Source organism: Pelophylax lessonae (genome assembly GCF_965119305.1).
Source record: "Pelophylax lessonae genome assembly, chromosome: 1".
NCBI lineage: Eukaryota > Metazoa > Chordata > Amphibia > Anura > Ranidae > Pelophylax > Pelophylax lessonae.
The window spans coordinates 633,190,172-633,205,667 of NC_138768.1; the positions used below are offsets into that span (position 1 = coordinate 633,190,172).

Sequence of the window (15,496 nt, forward strand, 5' to 3'; positions counted from 1 at the left end):
GGTTCGTTCCACCCAGTGTCAGCTGACCATTTTCGAAATTCAGCAGTGTAGTCCTCCACTGGTCTCTTTCCTTGAGACAGGGAGTGTAGCACGGCTTCTGCAGTAGCGGTGCGTTGAGGGTCCTCATATAGTTGAGACATACTTTGAAAGAAAAGGTCCAAAGAATTCAGAAGAGAGCTCCTCTGTTCCATCAGGCTGTGGGCCCAGGCCTGTGGCTCTTCGGTCAACAGGGAGATGACAAATCCCACCTTAACTACTTCAGACGAAAAAGTCCTGGGCTGAAGGGCTAAGTACAATGAGCAGGCATTTTTGAAGGCCCGGAACTTTTTGCGATCGCCTGAAAAACGCTCCGGCGTGGGACTTGATGCAGCTTGAGAAGAGGAGGCTCCGCTGGTGGGCGCAGGGGCTGTGGCTGTTGATGCAGGTGACCCTGAAAGTTGCTGGAGACGACCATCAATCTGGGCATAGTCTTCCTGCAGTTTCTGGACTGCGTCAATGAGGGTTGTGACCTGCTGGCACAGGATCTCAAGAGGAGAACGCGCTCTGTCGGCGTCTGACATGGCTGGTTTGTACTATCAGAATAGAGGTACTCACCGAGGCCAAGATGCCGAGAGAGGTTCGCTGTTGCAACTAAGCGCACTCTGCCCCTCTGGAGGTGATACAGAGGGTGGATGGCACAAAGAGGCACAAGCTACCAGCAGGCAGGGTAGAGCTTGCGTGGAGGTCCTGTAGAACTGGAGCAGAGACTGATCAGGGTCCAGCAGAAGAAGTCTGGAGCAGGCTGAGGGTCAAACACAGGTAAGCAGACAATCCAGGTCACAGGCTGAGGGTCAAGGCACTGGAGATAGGAGACAAGACTAGGTCACAAGCAGAAGGTCAAGGCACAGGAGACTGAAGGTAAATCCGGGTCACAGGCAGAGGGTCAAACACAGGTAAGCAAAAGCAAAGTCCGTAAAACAAGCCAAGGTCGGGTGCAGGAGAAGAGCAGAGTAGGTCAGGGTCAATCTGGGTCACAGCAGGTAAATGATCACGCAGGAAACAGGAACTCAGGTACAGGAAGCTGAAAGACAAACCAGCAATTCCTCTGAGCACTTGCTCAGCTTTTATAGGCAGCCAGGAAGTCATGTGGTGTGTGTCATGTGACGACCAGTCTGCAGCTGAAGGTTTCTCTGACACCAGCTATGAGGAAGCAGCAAAAAAAATACTATAAAATGATCTTCAGACATCTTCTTGAGCAATGCTTGTGGAATGCATACATTCTGCTCAAAAAAACGAGTGACAAGCCTTTGATTCATGCGGACTTTATTTGGAAAGTTGCCGAACAAATCTTTCAGAGTTACCAAACACCATCAATGGCTGTGAACAGATCTGGACATTGTGCTGTTGGCGTTGTCAACCCAGAACGCCTGACTGGTCATCACTTTATGGACTACATCCCACCAACTGAGAAAAAGTCGGCACCTACAAGGATGTGCGTGGTTTGTTGCTTCAAAAGAGACGACAGTGGAAAGAAAATAAGGAAAAGAAACCAGATACTATTGTCCCGATTGTGATGTCGGACATGTTTCAAAATATTTCATACCCGAGATGTTTACTGAACCTTTATTACAGTGACTAGTAATATCGCACCCCTTGTTTGTACATATTTCAGTGTTTTTGGTTTGATTATATTATTGAATAAAATGTATTATTATTATATTATAATTTTATGATTTCGTGTTTCAAACTTTATCATACCCGGGATGTCTACTAGACTCTTGTTTGGACAGATTTAAGTGGGTTATTCCTAAGAATTACAGGCCTAAAATATAAAACAACAGATTTCCATGCAAAACCATGTACCGCTTTTAGCACAACCGTCATACCCAAACCTGACAAGGATCCATCCATTGTCTCAAACTACAGACCGATCTCACTGCTTAATGTGGACAACAAAGTCTTCGCCAAGATTCTAGTCAACTGACTTCTCCCTCTTCTCCCCAGTCTGGTCTCACTGGACCAGGTTGGATTCATCCCGGGACGGGAGGCTAGGGACAACACACTAAAGCTATCAATCTGCATCATTGACTCTCTTCCCCCCACCAACCTGGATTTTTCCTTTCCCTCGATGCAGAGAAGGCATTTGATAGAGTGGCTTGGGACTACATGACAGATACACTTAAAGCTGTGGGGATTGGAAACGGTATGCCTAATTTCATTTTAGCCCTTTATTGTAATCCGACAGCTAAAGTTAAGGTCAATGGCCACCTATCGGACGCCTTCTCCATATTTAATGGAACTCAACAGGGATGTCCCCTACCCCCTCTTATATTCGTCCTTACTCTAGAACCATTGCTCCATAGACTAAGAGCAAATCCTGACATCAAAGGAATAAATGTACCAGATTATCTGTATAAGCTTGAGGCTTTTGCAGACGACATCCTGTTATTCCTCTCAGATCCTGTTACCACTATACCGCACCTACTAAAAGATTTTTTCACTATTCAATCCTTATCTAACCTGCAAATCAACTTCTCTAAATCCTAAGCACTCAACATTTCTGTGCCACCACATATAGTCTTGCTGTGCCAGAACAATTTCCCCTTTAGTTGGGAGTCCCATGCCATAAACTATCTTGGCATTCAATTACGGTCCAAACTTTTGGACCTCTACCTAAGCAACTTTCTACCACTACTGAAATCCATCCAACAGGACTTTAACCCTGGTAACCTTTTCATGGTTTGAAAGAGCTTTTATTATTAAAATGAACATCTTCCCTAGAGTTCTGTATCTTTTTCAAACACTTCCCATCAAAATACCACGTCCTTTTTCTCCTCTTATAGACAAGCCTGTACCCAATTCATATGCCACTCAAAACGCCTAAGGCTTAGCTAGGACAAACTTACAATACCCAAAATAAAAGGAGGCATAGGCCTCCTGGATATTCACAGGTACTACTGGGCTTGCAATCTAACTAGGATAATTGATTGGCATGTTCATTCAGGTGCAAAAGCATGAGTTACTCTTGAACACTCATTTTCCAAGATCCCGCTAAAGTCCCTCCCATTGATAGAACCGAGTCACTATCTTCAAACTGTCACTGAACACCTTTTAATAGGTCCCATGCTCAAAATCTTCCAGGCAGCATGCAGGAAAATGTATATTTCCTCCTCCCCGGGCCCTCTCACACCGATTAAACATAACCCAAGCTTCCCCCCTGACTTAACTGACACATTCCTCGCTGAATTTAACATGGACAACCTCACCCATGCTGAAAACCTTTTTGAAAGAGGTTCATTCCTTACGTACAAGGCACTTCCTAACATACACCAAGCCTCTCTCTGTCTGGTATAGGGAGCATACCCCGTTCAAAGTTTATTGCACCAAGACGGAACTCCAAAGACACTTAATCTCCGACCTCTACTCTTTCTTGTTCCCCTCATGTGATCACAAATTAAATAAAGTGAGCCAACAATGGGAGAGCAAATTGTCATTGGACCTGATGACCGAGAAGTGGGATTTTAGATATTCCCACATACACAAAGGATCAGTCAACATTTCCGCTCAAGAAAGTGGGTTAAAAAAAAAAGAAAGTGGGTTCAAAATATATTCAAGATGGTACAGAACGTCTCACAGCTGTAACAAAGAACTGGGCTCACTTCTTCATATTTGGTGGTCTTTCTCAGATATATAGCCTTCCTGGAATGCCTCATTTCCAGTATAACAAGCTTTACACCAGATTACACCCCGGCTCAATACCTCCTACACCATACATCCCTACCACAAAAGCATTATTGGAAATATTTACCCCTCCAAATAATTAATTCAGCCAAAATGTGTGTCCTTGTTCACTGGAGAGGTAAATGCCTCCAACAATCACTGAGTAGATCCAGTGGGTGGAAAAAATAGCTGAAATGCAGGAACTTATCCACCAGGCCAGAGACAACCCTTCTAAATTCTATAAAACTTGGGCATGTTGGCTAAACTTCATAGACTCTGAGAATTCTTCACAGACATTGACAAATAACAATTCTAACAACTAGGAAACTATACTTTGTGGGGGAGGAGGATGGTCAATTCCTATACTCTTAATTAGGCCATTCTCCTATTTTCTTTACCTCACTCCCTCACTTCCTTTTCTCTGCCTGTCTTCCGCCCCCCCCCCCCCCTTCTGCTCATAGAGACGTCACTACCTCCCGTTACTCCCCTCTCACCCCCATCTCTTTTAACCACTACACCCACCATTTACACCCCCCCTAACACCCCCACCCCCCTTTTAATCCCAAACCTGCTCTATAAATCAAACCACATCAAGCTAGAGCTTTCCCACTGATGGTTTTATGATTAAATATGAAATTCCAAACCTTGCTTACTCACACTCCACCTTTACTATCAGAAAAGCTGGACAGTCATGAAGGTAATGTAATACTATCAGATGCTATCCAACCCTGGGATAACAACTGTCACTTACTAACATACGAGTTGTCTGCCCTAATTTAGTGCTATATACATAGTCATTTAAACATTTGTTTATTAGCTTTGCAATAAACAACATAGAGGTACCACTGTATGTCAAAGTACTGCTTGTGGTTATAATATTCCATTGTGTTCCTTATCACTATGTTGGCTGCGCCCACGTAAAACAAGTTTGTTCAATGTTCTTAGCTTTTCCAAAAATTAAAACATTTCTTGAATGAAAGGGCAGGTATAGATAGGCACTCCTAATGAGTACCTTTTACGGGTTCCTCAGCTCTATTAACCCCTGCAGCACCAGAATTTTACTGCAGCAGAGGTAGGGTGGATCAGAAGAGGATATTTTCTACTAAACCAGGAAAACTTACTAAACTTATGCTTTGAACCCCACTCGAACAGTGCAAATGTACCTGAAATGCTGATAGGAGGAGAAAGCAGAGTTACAGACAGACAGCTGAGCTCATCACAATGCTGCTTCTCCTTCTCTGTCCTCTTTGGCTTTAGAGGACTGCATGATGACATAACTGCTAGAGGACCAGTTGGTACAGGCACAGATGGGAGCACTTGAAGACTGGTCTCCACTCCCGTGAGTAGCACAGGTAAGGGTTGATTCAAGTAGGTTAGATTTTTTTTTATTTGGAGATGGATGGGAGATTATATATTCCTGGAGTTGGGGTTTAATTGGTGTTTTTAAATGTTTTGAGTTCAACTTTAAGTGAGGGTAAGGTAATAGCTAGCCTTGTAAATGCATTCTTTGTTTTGTTTACAAGGTTATTTTATTTGTGCCTCCCTTGTCTACACAGACCTTTGCTGTTCCATAGCTCTATAATCAAATCATATGATTGAGAAATGTGTCCTTCCCTATATAATTTCTAGATTTCCTGTCTCCTCCCACCCTTCTCCGTCTATGTCACCTTTTCAAAAATCCTTGAGACTACTCATCGTACACAGAAGAATATACAATGTGTATTTAAATTATGCTGGTTTGCGTAGAGCACTATAAGCTGGTGCATTAATTAAGACTTTGCACACACAACTGAATTTGTCCTGCTAGCTGGAATTATCTTTTAACTTAACCAAATTACATTAAGCCCCCTCATATCGGGGCGATTTGACATGTCACATCGCATGCCAAAACGCAGCCTATTGCCAGCAAAGGCACCGCCTGAATCAGTGCGACACAGACTTAGTAGTTCCTGCACTTCTTTTGTTGACTTTGGGGCGATTTCAATAGATATCTTTGCATGAACTCACACAGATGTCTTTCAACTCACCCCCAAACTCGCAATGAAATGTGGGTTTGGAATTGTGCGAGTTCAGCACAATTTCAAACCTGCCTTCAATGTGAATGAGGGCTAAAGAGAATGTGTAGTGTTTTGTCTACATTTTCTTTACGTACTTACAGTATGTAAAGGACTCAAAAAGTAATATTGCTTTTATTTATTTATTTATTTTTGTGGTTTGGGTAAATATGAAATATTGCAAATGGACATTTCAGGTTTACTATTTGAAGCCAGCAGGCAGACCTGTTTGTTTCTATTCACATTTTCCCAGGTTACCCTTACATTGCTGAACAAGCCTATTCTTAGAGCTCACAAGGTCCTGCTCTGCTAAAAAAAATGTTGTTTACAGAACTCAGTAGCTGAAGCCCAGATTACACACACAAAAGCTGAATGATTCAGAAATTATTAATCACTCCTTTCTCATTTTATCCTTTCAGTGTTTGAATTAGAGAAAAAGGGGTTGATTATAAAGGCAAATAAACTCTTCACTTTGCAAAGGATATTGCACTTTGCATGGAAACTCAAACCTTAGTCAATGCAGTGAAATTTTTACTTTGCAAAAAATACTCAAGCACACACAAGGAAAACAAAAATACTGAATTTTTGTTTGCACATGATTGGAAGATGGAAGTTGCCAGAGCTCCATCTCATTCACTAAGATAAAATTTCCTTGCAAAATTTAACTTTCTATGCAAAGTACAAATTCTACTTGCCTTTTGTTATTCAACCCCAAAGTCTCAAAATTACTGCTCTGTTCTCATATAGAAAACTTTGCATAGGCAATGTTTTGGCTGAATGCTGTATTACATCTTTATTTGTGAGAGAACACGTAGATTACGTAGATATTCTTGATATAGATTAGCTTGTAAAATATAAGTGTAGAAAGATAGTAAAAAAGACGGAAATTATCTTTGTAAAAATGTTAATGAAAAACAGTTGCCCAGAAAAGAACACAGTCTGTAGGGAATAACCGTATCTACTACAAACGTCCCAAGCCCTCTTCCTAGCTGTAAAAATATTTCATCATACTCTATTCTTTTATTACCTTTTAAAGTGGTTGTAAAGCCTAAACATTTTTTACCTTAATGAATTCCATGCATTAAGGTAAAAAATGTTTGGGTGTCAGAAACCCCCATCATCCCCCAGCCCCGTGCACGTCTGCAGCTCTTCTTTCCCCTCACTTTTGGGTCTCACTTTGCTGGGGAACTGGGAGCCAATGGTATCAATCAAGGCCAGTGATGAGGGGGCGGGGCTGAGTCTAGTTGTCTGTGTCAATGGACGCAACGGCTGGGCTCGGGTATGTGCATGGAGGCACTGGACAGAGGGGAGGGGGTCACAAAAAAGGAGGTAAGTATAGACATGTTTTTTATTTTTATTTATTTTTACAATTACTTTAAGGCCCATTTCTGATCTGTAGATTAAATCTGTTAGATTTAATTTGTTAGATTGATCTGTTAGATTAAATATACAATTTCCTTATATTTTATTTATTTTTTTACTCTTTTTTTCTATGTATCCTTTCACCATATAGTGGCTAAACAGCAACATCTATTTGTAGCCTTGCACGGACTAATAAACATTGTAAGGGTTTGCTGAAATTCAATCCTTAAATTTATGTGGTTGCAGCGAAAGACTTTACAGTGTTCAGTATATCAACAACACAGTATTCTGTGGCAAAATACCAAAGACTGCAAAACTTGATATGGGTTAAATGAAAACACATGCAAAAGGTGCTGTCAATTACTATCCAAAGGCTATACAGTTTTAGGAACATTCCAATGTGACTGTAGAAAATTACATATGTACATCAATATTGACACATGCTGATTTTTTTATCCTATCAATGTACTATTTGATCAAAGCAATCAACTCTGCAAACATTTGGAGGGGAGGAGCCTTAACATGGCACTTGAGTGGAGCTCACGGTAGGAGTTTCAGGATCCCAACCTTTCATAACGCGGCATGTTTAAAATCCCCTTACCCCCCCACACCTAACCTGGCAGAGTTTTTGTTTGTTTTTATATAAAGGAGGCAAAATTACCTAGAATAACAACAGAACGACTGCAAACCCTTGAGGTACCAATTACCCAAGAGGAGATAAAGGTCACATTAAAATATTCAGCAATAGGGAAGAGCCCAGGACTGGATAGGTTTACCACATGCTACTATAGGACATTTAAGGAAATACTGGTACCAAAATGTACTTATATGAATGGAATAGCAGATGGAAAGGAAATGAGATAATGAGAGTAAAATCATTACAAGCATACATAACGGTAATACCAAAAGAAGGAAAGGACACAATTGTTTAAGCAACTAGATTAAAAGAGTTAATGCCTGAATAGATCCATGTTCTGCTACTGTCAATAGAAGCATTTGACAGGGTGGACTGGGGATTTATGTTAGAAACCCTCCCAAATGTAATAAAAAAACTAAAAAAATATGTATTGATATCAAACTTTAAGATAAATCCAATAAAATCGGAAATTTTGAATAAAGGGTTAAATAAGAGAGAAGAAATAGCCCTGCAGAAAAAAATCCCCATTTCGTCGGCCAAATCAGAATTAAAATCTTAGGGATAAACCAAACTGCATCATTAAAGAGCCTATATTATGCCAACTCAATACTTATGCTAAATGAGATAAAAGCAGATATTAAAAAATTATCAACACTGCCTCTTTCATGGCTGGGACGAATAAACATGGTCAAAATGGTAATACTACCCAAAATTCTATACAAATTTCAAATGTTGCCAATAGATATTCTACAGACATTCTTTAAAACAGTTAAAACAGTGATAGTAAAGTTTATTTGGTAGCGGAAGAAGCCAGGAATACAGTACACAACACTTAGTAAATGGAAAGTACTAAGGGGTTAGCAGCACCACATTTTAAAAGATATTATGATGCAGTTATAATCTCATGAATGATAGAATGGACAAAAATTAATTCAGATAAAAGATGGGTCTAGATAGAAATCACATTAACTGGCAAACAGCTATAAAACAGTATTTGGATTCCACCAAAAAAGGGATACACATGAAAACACACATGAAATTACTAGGGTAGTGAATAAAACATGGGACACAATACAAAGGCACGCTAAATGGGAATACAACTTTCCATTGCTATCACTAGACGGCACAAGATAATTTGTACCTAAGAATGAGACACAATTTGGTAATTGGATCAAAAACACTCAGCTAAAAGATATAACACAAGGAGGGAAGATAAGAACATACCATGAGCTTAAAACAAAAGGGGAAAACATGACTCTTAACGAATGGGGATACTTTCAGTTAAAACATTTGGGATCTCTGCCGCAGCCCATTCAATCCGAGAAATAACTTATGGAAAAACGATGTAACCCACAAACAAAAGTAAAACATAGTATATCTCAGATATATAAAATGCTTACGGAATTGGTTGGCCTGAAGAGACCTCCATTCATAGAGACATGGAAAAAGGAGTAAGGATTACGATTAAATGAACAAGAAGTAAATGTATTGTTGAAAGCTGTCCTTAATTATATGGTCGATGTAAATACCATCGAAATAAACTATAAATGTCTTTCGAGATGGTATATAACACCGGTAAAAGCACAAAAATGCCAACCAGAGAAGTCCCCCCTTTGTTGGAGAGGCTGTGGTATGTTGGGCTCATTTGTGGTGGGATTGCCCTAAGATCCATGATTATTGGCAGAAAGTGCAAAAATATATTGGGGAAATTACAGAAGTAAATATTGCTGATGATCCTTGGGTGTGTTTGCTCCATAAGACTGGTAAATAAAAAAAAAATTATAAAAATACGATAGTCCAAAAAGTATTAAACAAAGCAAAGGGGCAATCCCAAAGGAATGGTTTAGAACCAAGTATTTCCCCAATTGAGAGTGGTGTAAAAGAGTTGAATACATACATAATATGGAGTATCTGTGAAGCCGAGAGGAAGAGCAGGCGGAGAGTTTTTCAAACAAATGGGTGAGGTGAGAGGATTTTAGGAAGACTAGTACATATTTTGAAATTTGTTTGGATTAGGGTATGAGAAGAAGAAAAGGGTACAGGAAGAAGAAAGAGAGGAGGTATAATAGAGGAATGGATAAATAACTTGAAGCAGAAGGGGGAGGGGGAGGGAGGTGACATGGGTAATGGGTTCAATGGGATTGGTAAAGTGTACTCTGTATGTTTGTACAAACTTGGAATTTAACAAAGTTAAAAAAAAAAAAAAAAAACTCTGCAAACAACCGAATAGCCCTAACTTGCCTTCTGCATGATTTAGACTAGATTCGTATCAGATTTGATCAAACTGAGTCAATTGGCCAGGACAGAAAATTATTGACTGCTTTCCATCCATTGGAGGCACTGCAATACTTTGTTCATGAATATGATTGAATTTTAATCTATCAGATTATGAGGTTATATTGTGGAAACAGAGTTGCGATCAATAATTAACAATAATATCTTAGCTAATGATTGAAGGCCACTTACCTATATCGAATGGGTTGTCAACTATAGATCAGGTATTCCAAATGGAAGAGATTGTTCAGTAAAAGAAAACGATCATTTATGAAAGTGTATATGGCCATCATAAGACTTGTTCAACAATCAGGCCTATTCGCCAAAGATTGATAACCTCGGAACTATCATTGCAGTCTTCTGGGAATCATATTGTATGTTTGTAGTTGTTTAGATTCAAGATAAACACACAGGGTAAAATAAAGAAATTGTAAAAATTAAAGAAATTAATTTGTTAACACATTTATACAGTACACATGTACTCTAAGTAGTTTACAGAAACATATAGGCACAGAATGTGTAAAACAAGTTAAAACTGAACATTTTAGATAGATAATATCATACCTTCCATGAGCTATGATATTGGGGACACTTAAGGGAGAAGAGAACGTTGGGTGTGCATAGAAGACAGTGGCGAAAAGTGGATTTGCCTAAAATTACACAGAATATTGGATGTGGCCTAATAGTTGCTACTAGCAGTTTATACCACACACATATTCTGCGATGCTTATACTCACTAAATACTTCTAACCCTCCTCTTATGTTAGCTTTCTGTTACTATCCATGATGTTAACGGGTCGGTTTTGACCCTTGTCTTAAATCAGCCATAAAATACCCTCGGAACAATTATTTATCATCCAATTTGTTTCTTACCGCTTGGTTACCTTGTTAGGCTTCTTTATCCTTGAAAAGATTGGTTTTAATATTTTTCGTGCGACCCCTTAGACCTTTCTTTTGATAGCATACCTCTCATTTTCAAATTTAAAAAATGGTAAAATAAAGTCAGCAACTCTGGAATGTATTTGTCCTATGTTTCTTTACTTTATTTAGAGAAGCAGACAAGCAGGCCAAGAGATAGGCCCCTCCCTAACTACAGCTCACAGGGTTGAGAGGTGATTGGCTGGCAGTGTTACTAAGCAGAGAGAGTGTTTATGATTTTAGTTTTGGCACTTATTAGTGTCCTAAAATCCTATATTATAACTGGGTCAGAATTGACCCTAACACCATAAACGTCTTAATTTTCACCACAGTATTTTATAATTTAGTGAAAAGGATTCTTTTTCTATTACATTGTTTAACCACTCTAGTACCGCTCACAGTAATACTACTGCGGCAGAGTGGCTCGTTCCCGTCCAGTCACGTAGTATTAACGTGACTGGACTCCTCCCCTTCTGGGCGGCGCTTGCGCGCCGCCGGAGGCTCGCTCCCGCTGTTTTCATTCACAGCGGGAGTCGGGCCAGGGGAGGAGCAGCGGCGATCGCCGCTGCTCTTACCCGATCGTCGGGGATCGAGTCTGGAGATCCGCCCGCTGTGTGTAAACACAGCGGGCGGATCTCCATAGTGACAGGGAGTGACAGATCGGACTGTTCAGCATAGCTGGACATCCGATCTGTCCATGAATCACATAGTCACCTCCCCCCCTACACGTCAGTAAGCACCAGGCATACATTAACCCCTCCCTCTCCAATAAAATTAACCCCTTCCCTGCCAGTGTCATTTTTACAGTAACAGTGCATATATACAGCACTGATTACTGCAGTAATGTCACTGGTACCCCCAAAAGTGTCAAAAATGTCAGTCAGGGGTCCGGTCTGTCCGCCGCAATGTCGCAGTCCCGCAAAAAAAATCGCAGATCGCCGCCATTACGCGTTAAAAAAAAAACACCAAAAATGACAGAAATCTTTCCCTTTGTTAGTAAACGCAATAACTTTTGCGCAAACCAATCAAAATACGCTTATTGCGATTTTTTTTACCAAACATATGTAGCATAAAACAAATTGGCCAAAAACTTTTAAAAAAATTGGTTTTTACATCTTTTTTGGGGGGAATTTCATATAAAAAAATGTGAAAAATATTGTTATTTTTTCAAAATAAACGCTCTTTTTTTGTTTATAGCGCAAAAAGTAAAAATCGCACAGGTGATCAAATACCACCAAAAGAAAGCTCTGTTTGTGGGAAAAAAGGACATAAATTTCGTTTGGGTACGGCGTCGCACGACCGCGCAATTGTCAGTTGAAGTCGCACAGCGCCGAATCGCAAAAAGTGGCCTGGACGGAAGACAGCAAAATCCTCCGGTTGTAAAGTGGTTAAATAGAGGTTCCTGACAAAGTAAAAAAATTTTGATGCAATAAACAAATTTATGTGATACTTATCAAAAATAAAAAAAAATTTCAAAAATGAAAACGGGTCGGTTCTGACCCTAACATAAGAGGAGGGTTAAATGCAATTGCACAAATGAGAATCTCACAGACATATAGCACAAAGGTTCATTTTTAAACTCAGGCTCTTTCCTTACACATGCCTTTCTCTGCACAGAATATAGGCAGACAGCTAACACTTTGTTTTATCCTACCTTAAAGAAGAACTTCATTAACCTCCCTGGCGGTCTGATTATGTCAGAATTTTTGTGCTAAATTTCGGTACATTGTTTTGCATGGAAATATGTTGTTTTATATTTTAGGCCTGTAATTCTTAGGAATAACCCACTTAAATCTGTTTAAACAAGAGTCTAGTAGATATCCCGGTTATGATAAAGTTTGAAACACGAAATCATAAATTATAATAATAATACATTTTATTCAATAATATAATCAAACCAAAAACACTGAAATGTGTACAAACACGGGGTGCGATATTACTAGTCACTGTAATAAAGGTTTAGTAAACATCTCGGGTATGAAATATTTTGAAACATGGGACTGCACAAAGTCCTACGTCACAATCGGGACAACAGAATCTCGTTTCTTTTCTTCTTATTGTTCCACTGTCATCTATCTTCGAGCAACAAACCACTGCACATACTTGTAGGTGCTGACTTTTTCTCAGTTGGTGGGATGTAGTCTATGAAATGACGACCAGTCAGGCGTTCCGGGTTGACAATGCCAACAGCACGACGTCCAGATCTGTTCACAGCCATTGATGGTGTTTGGTGACTCAGAAAGATTTGGCAACTTTCCAAATAAAGTCTGCATTTATCACAGGCTTGTCACTCTTTTTTTTGAGCAGAAAGTAGGCATTCCACAAGCATTGCTCAAGAAGATGTCTGAAGATCTTCTTATAGTATTTTTTTGCTGCTTCCTCATAGCTGGGTAGAATGTCATTGCTTGGTCGGCTCTGTCGACACCTATCATGGTGTTGTTGTAGTCTATCACTACTTGTGGCTTCATTACTTCTTTCCCACCTTTCATGCATACCATAACAGTGGAGGTGTTATGAACTGTACTCATTAGGCACACTTCTTTCTTGTCCCTCCATCACAGTGCCATCATTTTGCCTTTCCGCCAGGTAACCATTTCTCCTGTCTTGAGCTTCTTTTTGCCAAACATAGGCATCTGTGTTTTTGTGCAGTAGAACCTCATAAAGTTCAGGAGATGTATAAAAATTGTCTGTTGTTACACAATAGCCCTGATTTAGCAATGGCTCAATTCTTGAAAGAACAGAAGATGTTGCCATTCAATAATTACTGTATTTTTCATTATTTTTTTTTCTTCTCCAGTGTATATCACTGAATTCCAAATGTAGCCAGTTGACGATTCACATAGCATGTAGGATTTTTTGCCAAATCGTGCCCTCTTTGATGCAGTGTATTGCACCCAGCTGAGCCTTCCCTTGTAGGCCATTAGACTTTCATCTATGCTGATGTCTCTTTCTGGCACATAGCTCCATTGGAAATTCTGAAGAATCATTTGATATACTTCCCAATTTTTTTTTAGTTTTTGTGCATCAAATTCTTCATTATTTTCAAAGTGGAGATATTTCATTATGAGGGAAAACCTGTATTCTGACATGACCGTGCCAAAGAATGAAGTGCCAAGAAATGTATTGTTTGTCCAATACCACTTCTGCAGAGGTTTCCCCACCAATCCCTGAATAATTATTTGGCCCAGAAATTTCCAAAGGTCATCTTTGGTCACTGGTTCCCACTTTCTGCATCTTGAAAACCTCTGATGCATAGCGCATTGTTCCTCTTTGTACCGGTTGGTCTCGGTAATTATTTTTTCAGTAACCTCATCGGTCAAAAATAGTTGTAGGTATGCCAAGGGGTTGGCATTGTCAACATCAACTTTCATACCAGGTGCTCCTGTAAATGGGAATCTTGGGGGCGCTGCCTGATCTGTACCACAGTCAATAGAGCACCAAGTCCGCATATTGCTGAGCTCAGTCGCAGAATCATCGCTGTCATCACTTTCCGTACCTGATGACGAATTTTCCCACTAATCACTATTGCTCAGTTCTTCAAGTAACTCAGTTTCGCTGTCGCTGTTTTCCAGTTCGCCTAAAAGAGATTTTGCACAAAAAGAACGCTTTTTGGATGCCAAGGTCATTCTCAATTTTCCAGGCACAAAGAACTGGAAAAGCACTGGCAGGGCACTGAAAAAGCCACATTGTGCTGCAGACAGGAAAGCAAGAAACCATACTCAACTGCAACCCATAAATTCCTGAGGAAGCCTTCAGTGCGAAATGTGTCTGGACGAGGCATCCCTCCCCTCTTCTCTTCCTTGAAATGCGTGATGGTACTTTTTGGCCCATTAAGCTGATTAAGATTGGAAGAATTCGGAGGTGTTACGTACATCAGTGCACACACAAGGCTGGATCACTGACCGGAGCTGGCTGTTTTCTGCTAATCGTATGGGTTTTATCATCACATCATACGGTTTTTGACCACTCTTAACCGAGGGTCAAATTGCTCTGGTAAGCAGACACCTTTCTCTGAGCACGTGGTGAAGCATTTTTGGAATTTAGAACTATTCCTTGGTGTGGGACTACCCTTAATTTCCTTACATCAATCAGCGCATAAGAAAGGAAATTGTGTTTGGATCATCACCTTGTGGGACTGGCGGACTGACTTTTTGGTCTCTTTATTAGCACAAATTCATTTTTTTCCTTTTTCTTTGAGCACTCAATATTTCTATTTTGGGTTTAATCATTTCATGTGGCGCTGTACTCCTTGTTGTTAATTTATATCTGCGGATTGATCATATCCTTAGTACCGGCTGCCTACTCTAATCTGCTTTATCTGTTTCACAGTGTGACCAAGCGCGGTTATTTTGTTTTTATTACTACCTAAGATTACTTTCCTCTCTGTTAACACTTTACCATACATGCTTTCTGCCATGTGAAATTTTTGGCATTCAAACATGTGTGCACACTACCCAGTCTGCATAGAAACCTTGCTCCTAACAATATCAGCAGAGGAACATTTGCAACTTCACATCATTTTGGTATGCCTAAAACAACTTCTTGACCCTGT

The 15,496-nt window shown here is 40.0% G+C and overlaps 1 pseudogene across 1 annotated transcript in view; it reads right to left on the reverse strand.

The window, feature by feature from the left end:
• The window catches only part of LOC309548836 (piggyBac transposable element-derived protein 4-like), a 1,162,992-nt pseudogene extending 1,148,422 nt beyond the window's left edge, over positions 1–14,570 (reverse strand). The window contains exon 1 of the transcript in view: positions 14,304–14,570. The product of the transcript in view is annotated as a piggyBac transposable element-derived protein 4-like (transcript). The remainder of the gene's footprint in view (positions 1–14,303) is intronic.
• Between the last annotated feature and the right edge of the window lie 926 nt (positions 14,571–15,496).